At 40.8% G+C, this 22,914-nt stretch overlaps 1 long non-coding RNA gene across 1 annotated transcript; it reads left to right on the forward strand.

Annotated features, from left to right (window-relative positions):
• The first annotated feature begins 52 nt into the window (after nucleotides 1-52).
• LOC125690738 (uncharacterized) lies at nucleotides 53-19,048 on the forward strand. Its single transcript, XR_007375766.1, has 3 exons — nucleotides 53-134; nucleotides 10,780-10,942; nucleotides 18,747-19,048. It is a non-coding gene; the product is annotated as an uncharacterized LOC125690738 (long non-coding RNA).
• Nucleotides 19,049-22,914: the final 3,866 nt, after the last annotated feature.

Raw genomic sequence — 22,914 nt, forward strand, 5'->3', positions numbered from 1 at the left:
GAGAAGGAGGAGGAGGAGGAGGAGGAGGAGGAAGTTTATTGCCGAAGGGGAGCGGAGGGCGGCCCGGCGCCGCGTGAGCCCGCCGGGACTCGTGTCTGGGCTGCCGGAGGAGCCCGGGGGTCGAGCGCGCTGCGGTACCGCGCTGTTTTTTGCGCCCATTGGGCTGGCGGGGTGCGAGCGTGAGATGGAGCGGGAGCGTCAATAAAAGCTACGGGGGAACTGGGCGCGAGAAGGGCCGCGCATCTTGAGGGATGGCATAGAGCTTTGGGAAGGGTATCGAGCAGGGAGAGCAGCGATGGCTTCCTGCTGAGCTGTCACGAGGGCTGCTGTACGGTACTGGTGCTTTGCAGTGCAGCTCGGGAACGCTGCTGGTAGATAGCAAACTATACATACATTCCTGTACACGTGCTCATCCCTGCGCTCCAAATGTGGTTTTCCTGGTGTGGAAACTCATGGCAGGCTGTTCAGTGGATGTGCTTGCAGGCAGGTGAGCTGGACGTCCAGAAGGCACCAGAACCTCTGGTTTTCTGCTGTATCCCATGATAGTGACAGGACAAGGGGGATCTTCTCTTACACTGGTATCTTGCTGGTACCTGCATCTTCTCTTACACTAGTATACAAGCATAGCGTTCACCATTAACTCTAGAAACAAAACACAATATTTGAAACACAAAATGGAAAAAAAATCAAGTTACACCATAATTTGATAGAATGGTTTGGGTCGGAATGGACCTTAAAACCCAGCCAGCTCCAACCCCCTGCCATGGACAGGGTTGTTACCCACTAAATCTCATTGCCCAGAGCCCATCCAACCTGGTCTTGAACACCTCTAAGGATGGGGCATCCACAGCTGCCCTGGGCAGCCTGTGCCAGTGCTTCACTACACTTGAAGCAAAAAAACTTTTCCCCAGACTTTTAATCTAGATCTCCCATCTTTTAGTTTAAAACCATTCCCCCTTGTCCTGTCACTATCTGCCCATAGTAAAAAGTTGTTTTCCTTCCTTGGTTATAAGCTCCTTTTCCTTCCGTACAAGACGGCTGCAATGAGGTCTCCCTGCAGCCTTCTACAAGCTGAACATACGCAGCTCCCTCAGCCTGTCTTTGTAGGAGAAGTGCTCCAGCCCTTGGATCATCTTCCTGGCCTTCCTCTGGACCACCAACAGCTCAGTATCTTTCTTGTTCTGGACACAGTACTCTAGACGGGACCTTACAAAGGCAGACTAGAGAGGGAAATTTCTTATTTTCATTTTGCTTCTTTATGCTTACTACTAATCACTTCAGGCATTTTTTGTAGCCACCTTTAAAAAGTCATTAAGTTGTGTTTGGCCTCATCTGTTGTCAAGATTCTGTGGTAACAACAAATGGTAATCGCGTTCATTTTCAAAGACTTTTCTGTAGGCCTCCTCTAAGAAAATATACGTTGTGTCCAAGCATTCTCCAACTTTCTGCCCTCAGTGATTTGTATTGTGATATCCATGTAGCTTGAAGGCCTAGGACATATAAGAATAAAACACTTCTGTCTCAGTTTTTATCCTGTTAAGAGTGATGAGTCTCTGCCTTTCTTTCCTGGAGACTTCTTAGGAAAATAGAAGAGGCAGAAATGGTCGCTGACATATTTCTAAGTCAGTCATTAAGCAAAATGTTACTGTATCTCACCTACTTAGCTTTTCTCAAATAAAGTAGGGTAACAAAACAACGTTTTTCTCCCTTCTCTTTTAACTGTTTGTAAATCTTGGTCTTGCTGTGTTTGGTACTTGCTTTTGTACCATGTGTAGAACAAAACCTTACCGTCAGTGCAAACTAACAAATCTTTTCCTCAAGATTGGATGACAGAAATCTTTTCCATAGATCCATGGCTATATTTATGTTTGTGCCCCATTTTACAAAGCATCATATCACTCAGTATCATTTATCTGTGTTCTAGCTGATTCCTCTGTTTTAACTTGTGTGCACTTTGGATACTGATATCGGAGTTAAACTGGTTTAGAAATTAATTAAATGCTGATACAATAGTAGTTAATATCACAGATTAACTGCTGCTAATGTCAGTATTTGTCACTACAGTAGCTCCCATCCTGACCAGTTCCACCTGTAGCGTTCCTTGATAATACTTAAGCGACTTATACAGAGTTTCCTGGCTTGTATCTCATTAATTTCTTCATTGTATGCCATTCTTTTACAAGGACTTACACGGATTTATAGAAGAGCCCTAAAACTGGATCTGTGTGTTATACAGTTATCTTTACTGCTGTCTAGTCAGCCTTTCCAGCAACTCACAAAGAGCAGAACAGGCTGGATGTCCTGAAACATGACCGTACCATTCAAAAAGCTTTGGCTTTTCTCAGAGTGGGTTATTTGTTTGCATGAGTATAATGCATTTTATGCTTCATGCATTTGGACTTGTGTCTACTAAACATCACAGCTGCTGCTTGTTCTCTTTGAGAAGGAGGTGGAAATGTGTCCTAGCACATAAGATAAAGAGGGAGCTCCATTAAAAAGGAACCTCGTTGATACCCCTCCAGCTACTAGAGCTTTCACGGTATTTCCCTGCCTCACATCTCAACACAGATAAAATCTCTTTAAGAGGTTGTAGGAAAAGAATATTCATCATAGCTGACTTGTGTGTGACTACTCTTTTAATAGGAGACCATTATTTTTTGGAACTGTTTGACTTGGAAGGCATATATATATGCAAAATATTTTTACGTGTCCTCAGAGTTCTCTTGGGGCAAGATTTTCAGTAAGCTAATGGAGAAAGTCTTGGTATGGTTGTCTGACAAAGTTTTGAAAGAATATTTAATTCGTAAGGCAAATGAAGAGCTACTATAAATCAAAGCACACCTTTTTAGACTTTTGTTTGTTTGCTTGTTTTTGGTCAAACAGGTAAAATAATTGGCACAAATAGTATGGGAAGGCCGAAAGAACATATAGGGCAAATTGGTGGGTCATAATTCACCAGTCAGCAAACAAAGGGCATGATGCCAGACAAGTTCAGCCATAATAGAAGCCTTGTCCTGGGGACAGGCTGTGATCATTTGTGGACAGATGGCAGCTTACCAGTTCATAAAAACAACTTCTGGATACCCCTTCCTCAAATGTGGTGTACTTACCTGTATAATGTCTGCCTAAGAAAAGAAAAAATTACATTTTCTAGTTTTGAAAAGGATGCAACTTTGCCTTCTGGTATTTATTCACTTGTGTGGATGAAAGCAAAGCCGTCTGTACATTAAGAAGGACAAGGGTGGGAATGTTGGTAGTTTCACACTGAGGCTTACAGAGCTTGCTTCTTGCCCTGATTCTTCAGGCTGGAGGTCTGTAGAGACACTGTAGTGCACAGAGACTTCTCATTTTTAGATGACTTCCTAGGCGCTTAAAGAACTGCTCAAAATAAGTAGGAAGTTTTACACCCCCAAGTTTGTGAAAATGAAAGATGTTCCCATACAGCAGCTTTTAGTTCCACAAACACCATTTATGTATAGTGTATTTTGTGTTTGAGAGGACAGAACTTTACCATAGACAAACAACTCTTTCTCATATGGGTAAGAAAGAAAGAAAGGAAGGTGTAAATACTCAGAATGCTGGATTTTTGGGAGTAATACCTGCCTCTGACTTGAATTGATGCCTAGCTTCAGTGTCCCAGTTTCTACACACCATAATTAGAGTTTCTTTCTTTTTTGCCATGTTTCAAGCATCTTGCCTTTCCCATATTCATATTCTGTCTCGTTGTTTTTCATTGATCTTAAGAGTTGCATAGCTCATTCCTGTAACATTGGAGTCAAAAGTTGAAGATGGAGCTACAAGAGAAAGATGGCTACTGCTTGGATGAATCCCTTGCTGAAGAGGGAAGCAGTACTTCCTTTTATTTGTTATCTCAGGGAAATAGAGATATATGTAGCCAGTTGCTGGCAGGCAGTTTGGCCGCTTCCCCACAACCTTATAGTTGGTGAAACATACACATAAAATGCAAACAAAATGTCCATCCAACATAGCAATCTAGCATACTCAAGAAGTGCTGTATCTGCATCTGAGGATTCCCAACAGCAGCTGCCATCATGCGCTTAATCTCTACATGTGTAGTGGATTCTGTATCACATGCACAATGAGTCTGGATTCATGCAATGTAGATTTATGCATGTGATTTAAAATCCCCTGGGCAATTGAGATATGGTGCCTAGCATCTCCTGGATCTTTGAGGCAGCCTTAACGTGCACATGCAGGCAGACACTACACAGATGGTTAGAGTGAAAGGATATTAAAATGGCTAAGTTAAGCACTCAGAAGTTACAAAATGCCAGAATTAGGAAATGCTTATGCAATCTTAATTCCATCCATACATCCATATATTGCTTTATAATAATCTTAAAATAGATCACATACCTTTCCCCCTTCCTTCCATAGGAAGATTGGTTTTCATACAGTGTATTAAAGGAGTCTGCTCTGGGGATGAATTAGAGTGCACGCTGGAGGAAAGTGGTGTCTGTTGAACTCTTAGCCTCGTGTTCCTATGAACACAAGATGGGAAGACATAATCTCATTGTTAAGGCTGAGCGTTGCTTTGGAGAAGTTGATTCTCTGCCAGGGAGCGTGATGCTGGAGAAGCCATTTACATCAATCTTTTAATACTGGCCAGGTCAGCACTACTGATCGGTACGTAAATAGCACAGTTGTCAGGTAGGTGATGAATTGTGACTTGTGACCATCATAGCTCTTTGATCCAAATCTCCTGGTGTGCAGGATACTTTGTTCCCCACTTGAAAATGTAGAAGAGGAGGTGGGCAAATAAATATATCAGTGGTTACTAACATGTAGTTGTAGGTCACGCATTGTGTTTCTCATTTTATGGATTCTCTTAGGACTACACGTGCATCTGCACCAAAGACTGCTGGAAGCTCTATCCTTTGAACTCTCAGAGAATATGTCATGCATAGTACTAGCAAGAATCAGGCTTTAGGTACTTTGAGACTCTTCAGATATTAATTTCTAGCTGCCTCAGTGTGTGATCTGTAAACGGGAGCAAACATTTCTTCATCTTACAGAAATGATGAAAAACAGCGTTTGTGGACAATCAGTGGTGCTGTTAGTGCGTGCACTGCAGAAAAGGCTAAATCTCTTCACTTAGCTCTTTGTCTGCTTTTTCCCTACTGCATTCAGTACTATGTCAGCTTTTCTTTTCTTCACATTTTATTTCACTGCTTTTTATAGCTGGCAATATAAGGGTGTTTGTCCTTGTGATATTGTTCAGTGTTTACTGCAGTTTGCTTAGTTGCTCTGCATCTGTTGAGTAAAGTAGGATAATGGGAGAGTAACCCTTGAAGAGTGTGAGGACACACAAGCTTGAACAAGAATGGTCAAACTGGTGGGAACTTGTGTTCTTTGTTTCAGTGCAAGTTGCTGTATTAACTCGGAAGTTTGCATGAATGTGAACTATTTCAGTTAAGTCAGTAATTTAACCAGTCTGTTAAATTAAGGTAAGACATTTTTACTCAGAAATAAGAGCTCAGCATGGAAGAAGGGGAACAGGAATGTGGCTTAGTGGATGGAGGGAATCAAGAGAAATAGTCCACCCAGCTTTTCTTCTCTTTCTCTTCCTTCTTTTTGCGCATCTGAAAGTTTGTGCTTCTCTTCCTTTCCTCATTTCTCAAAGCCTTGTGAAGAGTGTAATACTTACTTTGAGCTGTGCACAAGATGAGGCTAGTGGGACCAGTGCAGACTCTGTCTGTTGTGATCTGAGCATGGGTCAGGTAGATGGCCAAGATGAGGGTCTCTGCATGCTCACCTCTGCCCTTCCCTTTGTGTAATGACAGGCTAGTCCAAACTGGAGCAATATGCTCCTCTCCCAAGGAGTCCAGTGTGAGCAAAAGAGGCATGGGGAGGAAAAGATAGTCACCCTGTTCGTATTTCTTTGTTGGGAAGGAGCTCAGGAAGGCAGGGTGGGAGGGAAAGGCAGGGCAGGGTAAGACACTAAGAGGGGAAGATAGAAAGTAGGACCAGAATCAGTGTAGAAAATGACATAGGGATTGAGAAGGGAGTAGGGCTGGAGAAGGGGGACAGGGAGGAGGTAGCTGGAAAGGGGTAGGAACTAGTTCCCCACAGAAGTCAAGTCAGGTGATTTTCAGGGAAGAAGGGAAGAGGCAGCACAGGTTATACTCCAGGGTGAGCTAGAGCCTACAGGGACCCTCAGTTCAGCCAATGCTACTAACATGTCATTTTCACAGTTGCCTTTGCTGTCTGCATGTCAGCTCAGTCTGGGCAGAGACTCTCTTCCAAGGCTATTTGCCTTAGCAGCAGGCAACACTGAGGCCTTTCTATGAGAGAGACAAGGTTGTCTTGACTGAGGTGGCATATTTTTCAAAGATGGAGAGTACAGATGGCTCTGAGATGAGCTGTGGCTTGCTGGAGTTCATCTTTATAGACAGTAACAATGCTCCCCTCGCAAGCACAGAACATACACAGCTTTTCTTCTGGGGAAAAAAAAAAAAAGAAGACCACAACAAATGAAAAACAACAAAGAAAAAACAAACCAGTCACTTACAGCTGATTCCAGCTGATGAATAACGTGAAAAAATGGTGAACCTACCCTCAAGCTCAGCTCCAGCACAGGCAGTGTTGGCATTGCCAGTGTCCAACTTAGTAGCCAAGGTTTAGCCATCATTTTGGCTTGTACCTAACTATTTCACACATCTGAAACACAGAGTATTGTATTTGTATTACAGTAGAGTATAATTAATTTTGAGCACAGAAACTGTGCAATTTTCAATAAAAGATCATCTTTGTAAGTAATCAAGAGTCACACAAATATGGTGAGGGCTCTTGCTGGAAAGACAGAAACAGAAAATGATTGTTGTAGTTCTAAGAAAACTTACCAACAATTCAGTGTTTAACAGTAACATAGCCAAGGCCTGGTCCTGCAGAAAGATGGGCAACCTCAGCTCCTTTTGGTGTTTGACCAGTTTTTGAAGTATCCCAGCACTGTACAGCACTGAGAACCTGAAATAATTAAGCAAAGAGCAGATGGTATGAAATAAATTACAGGAGCAACTTGATTGTTCTTAGTAACATCTTTTGTTGCCCAAGAGCTGGATATGTTTATTCCTTGTTTGCATTAGCCAATTATAAGAACTCCAATGGTGGTCTCTGTTGTTGTTATCAATTTTTTAGTATGCGCTGGCTTTGGATGCACATTCTCGAAGTCTTCCACTGTTGTGTGTTCAGGCAATGTTTTGCTGGAATTTGTGTTCTCATTTTTGTTTGGTTCACACCATGCCTTCCAGCATTGCAATACATGTGTAAACATGGTTGATGCTGAGGCAATAGCTTGGTGTGAGAGGCTACGACAAAACACCAGCTGTTTCTGAAGACATCACCTGCTGCTATCGAGAGGTTCAGGTTAGCAATTCTAAGTGTTACAAGGATCTGTAGGACCTATGTTTTGAACTGCTTTCCATTTACATGCCTGACTATTTTAGGAATCATTCTTTCTTGAGTGTCCTTATACTTTATGAAATGTGAGCTTGGGGAATATGGATAATAAAGCTGAGTTACTGTCCTTGAGTGTTCGTAGATTTAAGGATACTGGGCATGAGTGAATAGTGGCAAAAGCTGAGTTAGGTTTAAAATAACATCAGCAACAACAGCGAGAGGATGTCCCAATGTAATGTCATCCTTATCTTAATTCTCGAGGGACTTGGGTACAGATTTGCTTTCTTCACTGATGTGGAATGCAGCTTACCAGGAAGGCAACAGGCTCAGTGAAGTCGCCAGCCAGCCAGCTTCCACGATGTCTGCTGCCAACCAATCTGCAAAGATATCATTATCCCCAGAAAAAACTATTTGTTTGATTTCAAAGCCCCAGTGGGCCCAGCTCCTTCCTGCCTAGCAGCATAGCAGGCTCCCTTCGTGGCCCGGGGAAGAGATTACTTGCTGGCCTGTGAGAGTGGTTCTCGGTAATTGGCTTACAGGGAGTGCTGTGTGAGAGTATCTGGCTTGTTTAATTGTTTGTTTTATTAAAGTTTGTTTATTAAAGCGAATGTCTGGTCACAATGAAAACATATTTTTTTGAAGCCCGTGTATTGCCAAGAGAGCAGACCAGAGCACTGATTGGGTTATTGCTTCCTGAGGATGAGCAGTGTGCACAGAGCCCTGTGGGCCTCATGGGCAGTGTCTCACTGTCTCCTCTCTCCTCTTTTCCAGTCGAGTTCTGCCTGTTCTGCTGCCGCCTGGCTCCCCACAGGCATCCCAGGATGACGAGACGGGGAGTAGCTTCACCCCTGGCATTTTCAAAAAGAGAGGGTTAGATCTGTGTTTGCAGATTGCAATGTGATACAGGAGTACCAAAGCTAGTTTGACTACCTCTAGATATCAAGCTGAGGAAGTAGAGAGATGAGCTCAAGTATTCTGCTGCAAAAATGCAATTGTTTACTGTTAGGTCATTACCCTAGGAAGGTAAATCAGTGCAAAAAAAAAGTCTGTCTCTAGTACCCACAGCAACTTAGCCAGCATTGCAGCAGTTGTGTACCCGATCAGTTGTGTTTGTTAACTAACAAGTTTTCAAACTATCAGTGTTACCTGCGTATTAAAAATATGTTTGGACTTTTGAGTCTCTCTGCCATTCTCACTACATCTGGCTGGGAAACACACACCTGCAGTTGTCATGAGAAGTGTGGGCAACAGCCTCAGTAGCCCTTTTTTAGTAAGTGCATTCCTGGTAATTTATATAGCCATAACATCAATCATAACATTTGTCTTGCCTATCTGGGCCATGGGATGGATCATCTTGTGAACCACGGAAGATCAATTTTGGAAACAAGATAATCTTGTTCAGGATTTAAGGCATTTGGAAGTGGAGCATCTCATGACTGTATAATTACATGTTTGTGTGTTGCAGTTTCTCTTCATGAAGCATAACACAAATGATCTCAAGCTTTCTTAGCAAATAGTTCAGGCCTAGGGAATTGTGTGGATGGGGAAATGGCGTGGGAACACAATTACTTTTGAGTGAGTCAAAGACTGGAATTCCCTCTATAACCAGTAACACTGTCTGCCAACTTTTGTGTTCAGAGCTGCAGTGGTTTGGTTTGCTGAAACACTTCACGGCTAGACTTACGTTACTCAGTTCTATTGCTAGCACTGGCTCTGGACAGCTGAGCAAAGCAAATGTTCCCAGGAAGAAGCATGAACTGGAGGTGTGAGGTTAAAATGAAATATCTTGCTGGCCTGAGGAGAGAGCAGCAGGGAGATGATTTTTAAATCCTAGTTGTGAGACCTGTACTGTAAGTATTGAGTGTAGGGTTCTGTATTTAGAAGAGTGTACTGCAATCAATCTGTGTCCACAGGGACATGTGCAAATAGGTGCCATTATCCACTTAGCCACAGCAGTGTTTTCTGTTTGGTTAGTGGTTGGTTCAGTCCTGAAGTGATTACACCTTGAACTTCTTTCTTCTGAAGTTTCACCTACAAATTTCACCCTTGTAGGATGGTCAGATTCGGCACCTTGCTGTGATTTTTGTAGGTAGCACAGCTGGATGACATAAGACTTCTGAAGGGAGGATTTGGGATGGACATCTCTAGGGCGATTTGTTAGTGTCATGTTGCTTCTTGTCCCATGTGCCGCAGGTTGCTCTGTTGAGGTGATGCTATTGTAGAGCTCTCCTCTCCAATACGACCTTGTAGAGGTTGCCAATCAACCTCCAGATTGCGAGTGTGGTCTATCAGTCAGGGTCTTCACCATCTCCAGGGCTCTGGTGTTTTCCCCCTCAGCCATTTATATGGTTGGTTGGGTGAGAATTTCTCACCTGTTCCTGTAGCAGAATTGTGTGGGGACAGTAAGGATGTGTGACATACAGAGGAAAGCTGTTGTGCTCCTTCTTGTTGGACAGTGGTCACATCATCTCCTGACCCAGAATGGGCAATGGCTGGAGACTGCTGTCTGTCATATTCTGCCCTTTGCCTTCCAGGTTTTCCTTCTCCAATCTTGTTTTCAGTCTGCCCCCTTAAAAAAACAACCTAGCTGCAGAGGCCTGCAATATTGCTTAGCAGATGTAGATTTTGCTAAAACACACTGACACATACATATAGTTCTGGCTGGTGGTGTCTGTGTATGAATAAACATAACTACCCATGATGTGGAATCAAGCTACTGTGGAAATGAAGCATGCTTTTTAATAACTGTGTGTGGTGAAATAGTTAGAAATGCATGACTGTGCAGTGTAGACAGGGTCTGATATATCATTCATTTGTACATTTGTAATTAATTGTAAGAACAAGATTGTTCTTTGCATGTGTTCCTTCCTAGCTGCCAAGCACGGCAGAGCTATAACGATCTTGTACCTTGAGCTTGTAATAAAATATTGTTGGTAACCTAGCAAAGAAATTTCTTAATTAAGTTTGCTACACAAAATCCCATAATGCTTCCTTATGTATCTTATATATGTGTGCTTTTTGGTTTTGTTTTTGTTGGAACTCCTAAATGACTTTTACCTCTGAATATAATCAAAAACAAAAATTTCTGATGTTTAAGAAACATTTCTGCATATTTTTTCCATCTGGATATAATGGAGCATAATTTAAGACTATGGGCAGAGGAGGGGGTAAATGATGCATGTAATGATTGTTTTAACATTTACAAGAAAATAATTTATTTAAATTGGATTAAGCCTTAATATTATCACACTTTTCTACCTGATTTAACATGGAGGAAAAGGGTAGAAGAAGGGGGAGAAGGCGATTTCATGGTAAAGTGTTTTAAGTATTTACTATTTTCTTTTCTTTTTGATCATCCAGGCATCCTGCCCCACAGCCATGTAAATTTTCCTCTATACGAATGTTCATTGTTGCCTTCTACATTCCTCTGCTGACAGTGAAGAGGACATGCTAAATCAAACTGACGGAAAAACTGGACATAAGCTTAGCCAGGACGCCCAAATTCATGCTACTGAAACAAAAGGTAAAGGAACAGCAAAGAATAATTTGATTTTGTACATAAGTGGTTTTAACTACTCCATTCATCACATTGGTATCTCTAGTATACAAATTCAGAGTGAGACAGAAAAATAAGTGCTTGCTTAGAATACGAGTCCTAAGGGGTTGTGGCTTTTTTCTGTCCCCAGCAGTTTTCATACCAGCCTAATTATTTCAGCTGAGAATGGGAGGCCACGTCCAAACTTCATCAGCTTCATCTAATTCTTTTCCCTGCTCCACAGGAGAGGAATCAAGTGGGATAAATTCTGTATCCATATGGTCCTCAAGCTTTGAGTCTGCCAATTGAAGTGTTTTGTTTATAATAGATGCTGGTTTGATGAGAAGGAAAAAAAAACAGCAACCTACTATAGCTGAAGGAGTTCCATTAGTGGCAGAACCAGCAAAGCCTGGTTTCATATAGGTTGGTATCTCACGGTTTGATAGTGAATTACAATTGTCTCTTTTCCTAAAGTAGGGTCATTTGTCAGGTCTCTCTCCCATGTGGATTCTTTAATGTTTCATAAGGTTTTAAATCCATGTCACAGCCTTTCTTTTTCAGTTAGGGCACTTTTAAAATCTCTTTCTTATCCTAGCTATTTATTTTTTAAAAAGGACACAGGAATTTTGAAATCTCTATTTCTCTATTGCATTTGATTGAAATAGAAAAAAATAAACTGAAAACTCAGTGTGCAACTGCACAAACTTCAGTGTCCAAGCAACGAAAGCAAAAAATGGTAATATCTTGCTGAGTACATTGCCTGGTTTCAGTCTGTACTTAAATTCACAGAATCACAGGATCACAGAATGGTTTGGGTTGGAAAAGCCTTAAAACCCAGCCAGCTCCAACCCCCTGCCATGGACAGGGTTGCTACCCACCAGATCAGACTGCCCAGGGCCCCATCCAACCTGGCCTTGCATACCTCCAGGGATGGAGCACCACAGCTTCCCTGGGCAGCCTGTGCCAGTGCCTCACCATTCTCATAGTGAAGAATTTTTCCTAACATCTAACCTAAATCTCCCCTCTTTTAGTTTAAAACCATTCCCTCTTGTTCTACCAATGTCAGATCTGCAAAAGGTCAGTCTTCGTCTTGTTCAGGAGTTCCTTTTAAATACTGAGAGGCCTCAATGCAGTCTCCCCAAGAGCCTTCTCTTCTCCAAGCTGAACAAGCTCAGCTCCCTCAATCTTTATTTGTGGGAGAGAAGTTCCAGCCCTCTGATCATTCTCTTTGTCCTTCTTCCAGATTCATACCTCCCGAATCCCGTTCATCTTGTAGAGCTACTGTTGTCAAAGGGGTATATTATGGCTTTATGAAGCATCAGAGAATGATTATTTCAATTCTTATTAAAATAACATTTTCTTCCAGTCTCATTTCCATTAAAGTCAATTGTATATCTCTCATTGTCCTCAACAGGAGCTAGATTTGCTTTTACAGTTGTGATCAATACTCAGAGACTGGGGCAAACTTATTGTCACCAACATACTGTTGACGATTGCTCTGTAAAACAGAAAGACTTATTTCCAATTCTAGTTTCAGTTCACAAAGCTGAAAGAGTTGAAAATCTCATGTTTGTAAATTGAGAAAATTACCTTTGTGTATTATGGTGACATAACACTCATGGAATTCCACAGTGCCTGTTTTGTCTAATAGATTCACTTCTTAAACTTTAAAGACACTTCAGATAAATGAAAGGTTAACTTCTAAACACATTCTTAGTGTGTGCATAAGCTCCTGTTTACTTGGGAAATACAGTATCAGTAGAGTACTTCTCACTTTAAAGTTTATGAATTTCTTTCTTCTCCTTAATTCTTTGAGGTGTCAGTACTGAGAAGGATGAATCATTTATTAGTGGGAGGCCTGACACATGATGAAATCACTATCTGACACTTCAATGACTTCCAGTGTTGTTCTGTGAACATTCAGCTAAGCACGGCTGAAATGATGCAGTTCCGTAGGTAGTGTTTTCTTCCCCTTTTTTTCCCTCAAATGGATGAAGTGCTTTATCATCATAGTGTGTGAGAACTTCCCCGTTTGGTATGAATAGCCTTTGCCTATTATTAAGAGTGATTCAGAAACTCAGATGTAGGGAAAAAATAGAACGCATCTGCAGCTGGCAGAGAAGATCTTTATGATTATATTTCTACTGAGATTCAGTAAAAAGCTGAACTCATTCCACCCTTTTGTGGTGTGAGCTTTGTAAAACAGATAACGTCCCAAGCCTGCAAGTTAGTACAGTTTGTAGCATTCCCTTTATGAAGCCCCGTGTGAATCTCCTTTAAGTTACAAATGAAATCCAACTACAGGCTGGTTCTGTGCTGACCACTAGATTACTTCCTGATCGGAGCAGTCCTCTTATCCCAGGCATTTAGGATATGAGCTGGCATCTGACCATAAAGTAATTGGTAACAATTGACCATATGACAATAAGATGGAAAGTTGTATCAAAAAGAAAATTAATTCCCTTTCTAGTGTCTTCACTCCAGTAAGCAATTCTGTAAGCATATTCATTAGAAGTTTTGCTTTGCTGAGCTTATTTCTGAGTAAATCTTTTCCTTTCCCTCTTTCCCTTTTCTCTTTCCCTTTTTTCTTTTCCCTCTTCTTCTCCTTATTACTACTGTTCACTATTCTCCTCTCCAGCAAACTCTGCAGTAGTTTCAGGCTTTTAAGGTATTTTCCTGCCCCACACAATTCAAACTCTGAGCACTTACTCCCAGTCCCTTCCTAAGCCACATTACTCCAGCCATTCAGATGTTCTGCTGTAAATGAAATGTCACAGGCTGGGAACCTGCAGGTACACACTCTTCTTCAAGTACCAAATCTGGCACCTAAATGTGACTTCAGGATTTTCTTTTAACTGAACTGTTTTCTCTCTTTGCTTCCTCAGAAGCCAAAGTACTTTTTCTTTTCCTGCTGAATCCAGTCCTTCCTCTCATTCCTTGAAATTAAGACTCCTTTTCTCTCTCATGTACTTTCTATACTGTCTGCTGTCAGAGCACCTCCAAATCTTCACGTATCTATCAGCTAACCTTATGTGGTCTTTACAGACATATGCCAGTCTAACAAAACTTAGTATTTGTTACTAAGGTATTCTAAAGTGACAAGGGAAGAATGTGGAAGAGCTGGCAATAAAACCCACCTTTCAAAGACAAAATGGAAGACATAAGTTGTGAGATATTCTCCCTCTCCAGTGGCTAATGTGAATAGCCTAGGTTTTGACCACCACAATTTCCATTCTAAATTATTCCACAGTTACTATTGGAAAGAAGCAGGTGATTTTTGGAGATAGTAAAACTCTGTTAATCACATGCTTGCCATTTGGTATCTTTTGTTCCTTCCCATTCCTAAATGTAAAAGCATACAAACATCAGATGCAATTACGTTCATGCGCTGCCTGACTTGTCAGGGTCTGAAGAAAAGTCTGGTAAACTTCAGAAAAGGAGGGAAGTTATTTCTATTTTCAGTCCAGAAAGGCTTTGATCTGGTCCTTTACCATCTTCTTTCCTGAGCATCTGTTTGTGATCAAATCATCTGTCACATCAGGTTTAGATCCTGATGGTTCATCACAGCATGTCCTGGTTATTGTGGGATGCTTGGGAGCTTGGCTTCCCAGAGGATCTTCCTCCAGCTACTAAACAGAGAGAAGCATTGATCAGTATCTTTCCTACAAAAAAAAAAAAAAAAAAAAAAAACAAAGCAAAAAAACCCCCAGGAACTCCTTATAGATTTGAATGGGGCCATTTCCACAAGAGGACAAAATCCAGGTGTGTCTGATAAGCAAGGCTGCAACTCTTTCTGATCTGATGAGGAAGCTCTTAGCACCACTCCAAAACTTGAGCCAGACAGAAAAAGTTAGATCAGCATAGGTGTGCTGGAGTGTAGTTCCCAGATGGGAACTTATATAAGTTATATACATTATATATATATATATCTTATGTATATAAGATATATATATCTTATATATATATATACATAAGATGACCCATACCAGAGCTGCTGCAGCCTCGCTTTACATCATGTGCATCCCCACTCCATCTCTTACACCAGCACTGGTGCTTGTTTGAATCCAAAGGGAACTGAAATGTTAGGGAAGTGTTAACAATTTTTTTGTGTTCTGCATTTTCTGAATCAGTTTGGTGTGGAACCAGACAAACGTTGTTGCTGGCATGGAAAAGGGCAGCAGCTGGGGATGGAAGGACTGCAACAGCCCCAGTTTAGATCAGATTAGACTGTTGTGGAACCATCAATTCATTTGGGGAACACACATGAGAAGCTCTGGGAGATTTGAGGGGACAAAAGTGCCAGGCAGAAGGTGGGGGGTGGCTTGTAATAGTAATCCCTCACAGTAGCACAGCTGATCCAGAGAGCATGTTTATCTACAGTCTAAAATAAATTACCGATAAACTCTACAGACACACTTAAAAGACCTAAAAGTTTGCAGTCACAGTTCTGTAGAACTAGTTAATTCAACATAAGCTTGGACAGTGTTTCTTTTATTCTGTTTCCCCACCACCACTGTCTGCTCCATCCTTTTTTTGTAAGCCATAAGATATCCTCCCACTACCGGCCCTGTTAAGTCATGGTATGATGGGCATCTTGCCAAATGAAGCTGATCTTATAAGCTGCTGCTGCCCTGATTGTTACTGGGACTGTTTGCCTGATTTCTAATTCACTTCTGTGGTGCCCTCATTTTTCCTGCCTGAGTTTGAAGTGGGAGTGTGTTTAGCTGTGAACTACACTGCTGCAAATTCATGGCCTATTAGCACTTTTTCAAAGCTCCCCTCTCTGTTCTCTGAAGGATGAGAACACAATAATATAAAAAGAGAAATCACTCAAGGCTGTAGCACATTCAAGGATGATCTTGAAGGTCTTTTCCAACCTTGGTGATTGTTTTGGGCTTTGTTTTTAGAATTATTATAAAGATAGGCTTGTTTGTATGTCTGTTTGCTTTCAATGTCCGGTATTTAGATTTAGGAACAACAGCATCAGGAGTAAGATACTGATGAACCTAAGGTAGACCTGACAGCGTAATGTGGATAGTGCATATACAATTTGTCAAACCAGACAAAATAACCCCACCTTGGGCAGTTTTCAAAGGAAATACACTACAGTGCTTGTCAGATCTGGGTGACTACTCCATAAACATATTACCTGCTGGCATACAAATATCACTTTATATCAGGCAGTTATGCAGCCAAAGAAAGGGGAGAAGCAGGGCAAGAACACTGATTTTGCAGAGTCCTATGAAAAACTAAGATCTCAAACAGAAAAAAAAAAAACATGTTAAAAATCATTCTGATTCAGGGATAACTACAGTTGTGTGTAAACTATCCATGTCTTGATTTGTATTTCTGTTATGATAAGTCACGACGTAATTTTTGTTGGTATATTTTGGGGAATATAACTACAGTCTTAATTACAGGTATTATGTTAGGCCAGAAATAGCCACTTTTCCATGAGCATGAATAAAAATTTCAAAATTACTCCTGCATATACGCAGTAAAGCAGGAATATGCTGCAGTACAAAATGACTAAAAGCTAAAAGCTATAGAATCAAAACCAAAAACATAAGCTGCTACACGGTATTGCCAGAGGTGTATTTTCTACTTTTAATATTCATATTAAGTGTTTTATGTGTCAAGATAGAGCCATAGATCTCTTAATTTATCTTTCATGGAAACAACGAGTAGAGGACAGGTGAATTGTGGTAAGATCCCTCAGTGCTTACCTGTGTATGCACACATATATGTGTGCATATATATATATATATGTTGATGATGTTGTTCAGGATGGGAAAAAAGAAAGTGGCTTTCATAATATACACTTAGAAAAACAGTGGCAGCTTTCATCTCAACTTCTGTGTGTTTCTGATACCAATTTGCACACACAAGTATCCAGGGTTATGAAAATCACACATTAGAAATCAAAAGGAACAAGTATAACCAAAATTATTAAAATCACAGCCAAAGCATGCAGTAGACTGTATAAATCACAGCGCATCTAACTCTGTGATCTTCAGTGGTTTAGTTTGCTATTTCACTGGTAGTTCCCACAGGCATGGGTGTTCTTAGATCATAAGTCCACCACCTCTATCATTTATACTAGCAGAAGTCTGGTATTTGGTTGCAGAAAGAGAAATCTTTTGCTGAAGTGTTGGAATAATGTAGGAGCACCTTATGTTGCCCTAGATCTTATAGGAGTGTGTTGATTTTACTTCAGTGAAGCTTCTGGAAAAGGAGCCAGCAGCTAGACAACTGACCCTCCCTCCCCCCAGAAAGCCATAGGAAAGAATGACTTAAGATAAGGCATTCATTTGCCACCTTGGAATTGTTGACAAAATGCCAGCACCTTTAGCCCAAAGCACCTTGCCTTTGTCTCCCGCTGAGCCTTTGGGACTCCCTTAGACAGAGGGATAAAAGCCCAGGAACTCACAAAAACAATTGAATTTGGCAGGATTGAAAATGCTCCCTTTCACAACATGAAGGAACAAGGTTCAGGGGGATGCCCTGGGTATATCAGGAAGTTCAGCATCACCAGTTAGCCATCAAAGGATTTTATGGAGAGAAGGTTTTGTGTAGAATGTACTTGTGTTATTTATGATTGCTGCAATCAATGAAGCTTTTCTTTTAAGAAAGCTATGTGTTGCTGTATTCTGTATTTCTGAGTAAGGAAAGGGAAAGATTGACTTAGGGAAACACTTTCATCTTGAGTTGGAGAAACACACACTGTACAGTTAGAATATCCTTGTCTGCTGTATATTCTATAATGCTGTATCTGGTAAATACTGAGCTATTTCCACACCTGGCATTTCTCATCGTTTACAAAAACAACATAAAGCCTCCAGTTGCCCACCTAGTATCGTGTTTAAGGCCAGGTTGGACGGGGTCCTGGGCAACCTGATCTGAATGTGTATGTTTGGTGGCCCTGCTAGGCAGGGGGGTTGGAACTACATGATCCTTGGGGTCCCTTCCAACCCAGGTGATTCTGTGATTCTGTGATTCTGTGATAGTATGATGATGCCAGGAGAACCAGGAAGCTTGCTATCCTTAGTCTCTGACTAGGGTGTTTCACTCTGCTAGAAAATTTCTACCAGCATTTCCAGTTACAAAATCCAGAAACAAGACTGTAGATAGGCCAGTCAAGTTTGCTTTGCTGGATGTGGCTCTGGGCAGCCTGGTCTGGTGGTTGATGACCCTGCCCATGGCAGGGGGGTTGAAACTAGCTGATCTTTGAGATCCTTTTCAACCCAGGCCATTCTATGATTCTATGATGAGTAGAAGTTTATAACTGGATGTAAAGCAGACGGAATCCTGTAATTCTACAGGATTTTACCTTTTAATGGATATACCTGCATCTGAAAAGATGTGTGTCTTCTACCCTCAAAATTAAGTAGAAAATGAATAATTTGGTATTATCTTCCTGCATTGTAATCTTTGCCTTCTCTTACAGTTGGTTCAAGTGAAAATTTCTAACGAGTCTCTGAAGGAGAAAATATGTTTGGTTGAGGATCCGAACGGAAAGCCTAGGATCAGCAGTACACAGCATAGCCAAAATGAGCCATGGGAAAAACAAGGAAAATCAGGGCATTACTGGCTTTTTCCAGTAGCCAGAGTTCAATAACATTCTTCAGATGTTCTTACAAGCAGTTCGTGTTCTGTGCCACAGAGGGAGGAAAAATGGGGTTGTGGCAATCCAAGGCAAAGGACAGTTCACTCATCATGCCAACCTTATGAAAACACTCCTTTAAGCACAGTTCTTTTTTTTTTTGTTTGCTTGTGCCTCTGTATTCATCAGCCTGAACAGCATTGCACTCGCTTTCTGATGATGTTGGTAGACTAGGCACATTTCTGGAAAAAGTCTATGACCAGATTTGCTGATGACAATATCTATGTGACAATGGCATCAGAAACATTCTGGAAAACAAGGAGATCTTACAGAAAGAACCAGAAAATAAGAGGTTTTTCTTCTGAAAGGTAATCTTTATTCCCTGGGTACAAAATAAGCGTTTGGATGAATGTTGAAGCATAAAGCCGGTCAAGATTTTGATCTATCTATTGTTGGGCTTTGTAGAAAATTTGGAAAGGTCTGAAATGTTGGTAAAAACCAAGGAGAAAGTGACAAAGAGAATGTCTGCCAATTTAAATGGCGTGGTTCACTTAACTATCAATGAAATGCTCTAAGTCCTTCTGCCACGGTGATTAGCAGCTGTCTGAATATGGCATCTGTTATCTGTTATTTGAAGTGTTTCAGTACAGATTCATGGTAGATAATTCTTTGTGGTCATACTAGTCCAGTCACGATTTACCAGCAGTGATACCAAGAAAAAGTACATAATTTGACTGTTCTTGAATGAATGTACTCTGGAAAATTGTGATGCTTTCTAAGTTTCTAAAATACTGTTACTTTTTAATGAATATCAGCGTTGCTATCAGAATTTTACTTCCAGAAGGCATGAACACTTGCATGACCTTATTGACAAATATAATGATTCTGTTAATTCTCAGTGCCAGTGGCTTCAATGCATTTCCTTGGGGAAAAAAAATCATCCTCAGTATGAAATGAATTTGCCTCTCAACAATAAAATAGCTCAGTCCAATGCCTGGCTAATATAATTATATATGTAGTGATTTACAATTCATAGAATGTTGGGCCGTAAATTTACAGAGAACCAGGGTGTGCTTGGCTTGTAAACCTCACTAAAACAATAAAGCCTGGCTTTCTGCTAATGAGTTTTTAAAATTCTGCCTGACTAAGCTTTGAACATACCTCAGTAAGGAAACTAACTAGCACAGCTATGTGACCATGTATTATTTTTCCTTATTTTTAGCAAGATAATTCCACACAAGGAATAACTTCTCATTATTTTTAATGACAGTTTCCCCGTGCTCTAGAGGAAGGATATCCCTTTAAATGTTGCTACTGATGAGCACTGAAGTCCAGTTGACTTTTGTGGGAGTTCCCTGTGCTGATCAATAAGAATATCAAGTTCATAAATAATTCAGTGAACAAAACTGTAGTAAGATAATGCTAAAGATCTGCAAGATTCCTGTAAGGAAAGATTTCTCTCATTCCAAACTAACTACTTGGAGTGAGGTTTAGCTTGGAAAAAGTGAATGGAGCCCCAGGAACGTTGATGCATCATTTTCAGCAAAAGTTACCAACTTATTTTCCTACCTTGATTTCCTAGAGAGGTAGGTAAGCATGTGTTAATAGTTGGACTACCATCTTCTTTAGCCCTGAGTATGTATGTATATATATATTTTTACAACAGGATGTTTGAGTTTGGAAGGAGCTTCTGGAAGCCATTTTATCCAAACCTCCTATTGAAGCAGGGCCACCTAGACCATCGACAAGGCTTTTATTCTTCTTAACCCTGAAATAGACATATATAATTGCAGCTGACCATCTGGCAAGAAAGCATTAAAATATGAACCTTGGAGATTCATGTCCACAGCTCAGCTTTTTCCAGAAGATTTTTTGAGCACTGCACATAGCTGAAGCGTGCTTATGTGGTTATACTTTTCTTCACCACTTCCAGGGTCTGACACTTACAGGTCTTGCCATGGAAGTCTGTAGTATCACATCTGAGTGCAGCTTTGAGACCTAGGTTCATGTTTAACAACTTCATGTTTTCCAATGTGATTTTCTATGATTGCCTACTCACAGTCTCCAGAAGGAGATTAAGTGGGGAGTTGAACTAGCTGTACTTTACCTCCTGAACAAAAATATTCTTGGGGACTCGTTTGAGAACTGGTGTGCCTGAGTAGAGCCTTTCCCCCATATTCTTTTTAGTATTTTATTCCTTTTACTATATTTGAAAACCCAAACCCTTTTCAGAAAACTAAAATCTTCTGAAGAATAAGCCGTCAAGATCTTAAGATATTCCAGCTGAACTAGGTGGAAGCTTTATGCCTGAAGGCTGTATGTAGGGTGCTAAGAATCTCTCTCTCCTTAGTCTGATAAACGTATAGATGAGATTTATTTACACACTAGAGATTAAAAAAAAAAAAAAAAAGAGGAAAATCCTTCTAGCCTGTCTAGGAGATTTACAAACTATGCTGCTTCACTTCAACCACTCTAATCTAGGACGCTTATCTGAATGGTATGTAAATAATTGTCACATCAGGACCTTTAGCAAAGCTCAGTGCTTTGTATTTGACTTATTAGAAGCTTTTAATGACTAGTATGTAGTCAGAAGACATAACCACAGATATATAGTTACACATTTAAAAGACTCTATTAGAAGCCTTTTTAGCTTTGCTGTGAATTTACAATTTGGGAATTTCCAAAGACTGTATTTTTTGAGACAATTTTCATTGCCTTGGGATAATTTCCCTTATTCCCCCCCAACCTTTAATGTGATTTGTCATGGTAGAACCTAGACATTTTTCCATGTGTGCTTACTTTGTGTTTTCTGTGGCCTGCAAGGAATTAGTTTTAATTAACGAGACTGGCAAATGCATTGTTGAAATAGTCTTTGTGGTAGACACGCCTTTGTGTTAACAGTTGGGTTAAACATCCCCTTTATCAGAGCTATTAGCACCTAATATTACTGTCTGATTAAAGATCATTCCGTGGATTATCCAGTCCCAGCGCTTCCGCATACCCCCAGACAGGTGCTCAAATAAGGAATTACGTTAAGTAAATTAGCACTAGTATCGCATCCTTAATGGCTTTGTCTTGGCTGCAGAAAAGAAAAAGTTATTGGGCTGTTTGGATGTTTCTTTGTCACTCTTAAGCAGCGGGTTGACTTGCACAAGCTCTGTAGATTTACATTCGAAAAAAGGCCTTTGTTTTGTTGTTCACCTGGTCTTCCTTTCTCATCAGAGAGCACCGTGCCTTTCCTGCACGCACGCGAGTTAGGGGGATAGCTGTGCTTTTACACTAAAAGCGTTTTATATATATATGTATTTACAGTGGAGGCAGCAGTAATGTAGGCAGTTTATCCCGGCTCTAGAAATGCATTTCATTTTCAATTCATGCATTCAGACTGGGCTCATAGGTAAACTGCACATGAGTAACTTAAGAAGGCAGGAAATCCCACAAGAGTTCACAGAGCATAGTTTAGCTGACAGTTCACTTTTTAATGGTTGAAATTAAGCCTTGACATTAATGGGCACAGGTCGTCTGACTTCAGTGTTATTTGTACCCTTACGCCAGTCTTATTTCTGGCCCTGTTACGTTGGATGGCAATATGTAGTACCTTTCATGTTGCCCTGGAAAGCTATGCTTGTGTAGGATTGCTGTTGCCTGTCAGGCATGGGCTCTGTTTCAAAAAACAAGGCTGTAGAGGGTAAAATAGTGGGTTGATGGCAGATAAGACTCCGAAGTTTTTGAGTGCCTTGAAATGGGAGCGGCGTTTGTCTTGTCCCTGCTGAGTTCTGTGGCAAAACTCTGTCGGCTTTGAAAGGGCCAAGAGTTCCTCAATATAAGTAGTTGGAATGAGAACTGGCACGCAGATAGGGGTAACATAACCGAAAGAGCTGAGCAGAGCTCTTTGTAAGATAAAGAATTTTCTTGAGAGTCTACAAAAGAAGCATAATAAAATAAGCGCTTTTTATCACTGAAATATTTCTATTTGTTTGCTGCTTTCTTTGGGGAAGGTGTCAAGAGGCTATGTTGGTGTCAAGTGAATTTGGACATGCACTACCTCACGTTGCTTACAGACATTCAGTTAAAAAAACAGACTGCGTCGGCTTAGTTGGAGGCGAGTTCCTAAGATGCTTAGGGACCGGGACAAAAAAAGGAGCTATCTTGGAGGCTCTAGTTCAGTCTTGCTCTAAATAAGCTGCCAAATAGACTGCCTTTTACGTTAGAAAGAGGGCTTTAGAGCTGCAACACAACATTATGAGACAAACAAATTCCCTCTGCTCCCACCCCCAAGCCCCTGAAGCATCGCGCTCTTTAAAAGGTCCATTAGATTTATCAATAGACCTTTCTTTACACAACTTTGCTGCAATTC

Source organism: Lagopus muta, chromosome 3, assembly GCF_023343835.1.
Source record: "Lagopus muta isolate bLagMut1 chromosome 3, bLagMut1 primary, whole genome shotgun sequence".
In the NCBI taxonomy this organism is placed as follows: Eukaryota; Metazoa; Chordata; class Aves; order Galliformes; family Phasianidae; genus Lagopus; species Lagopus muta.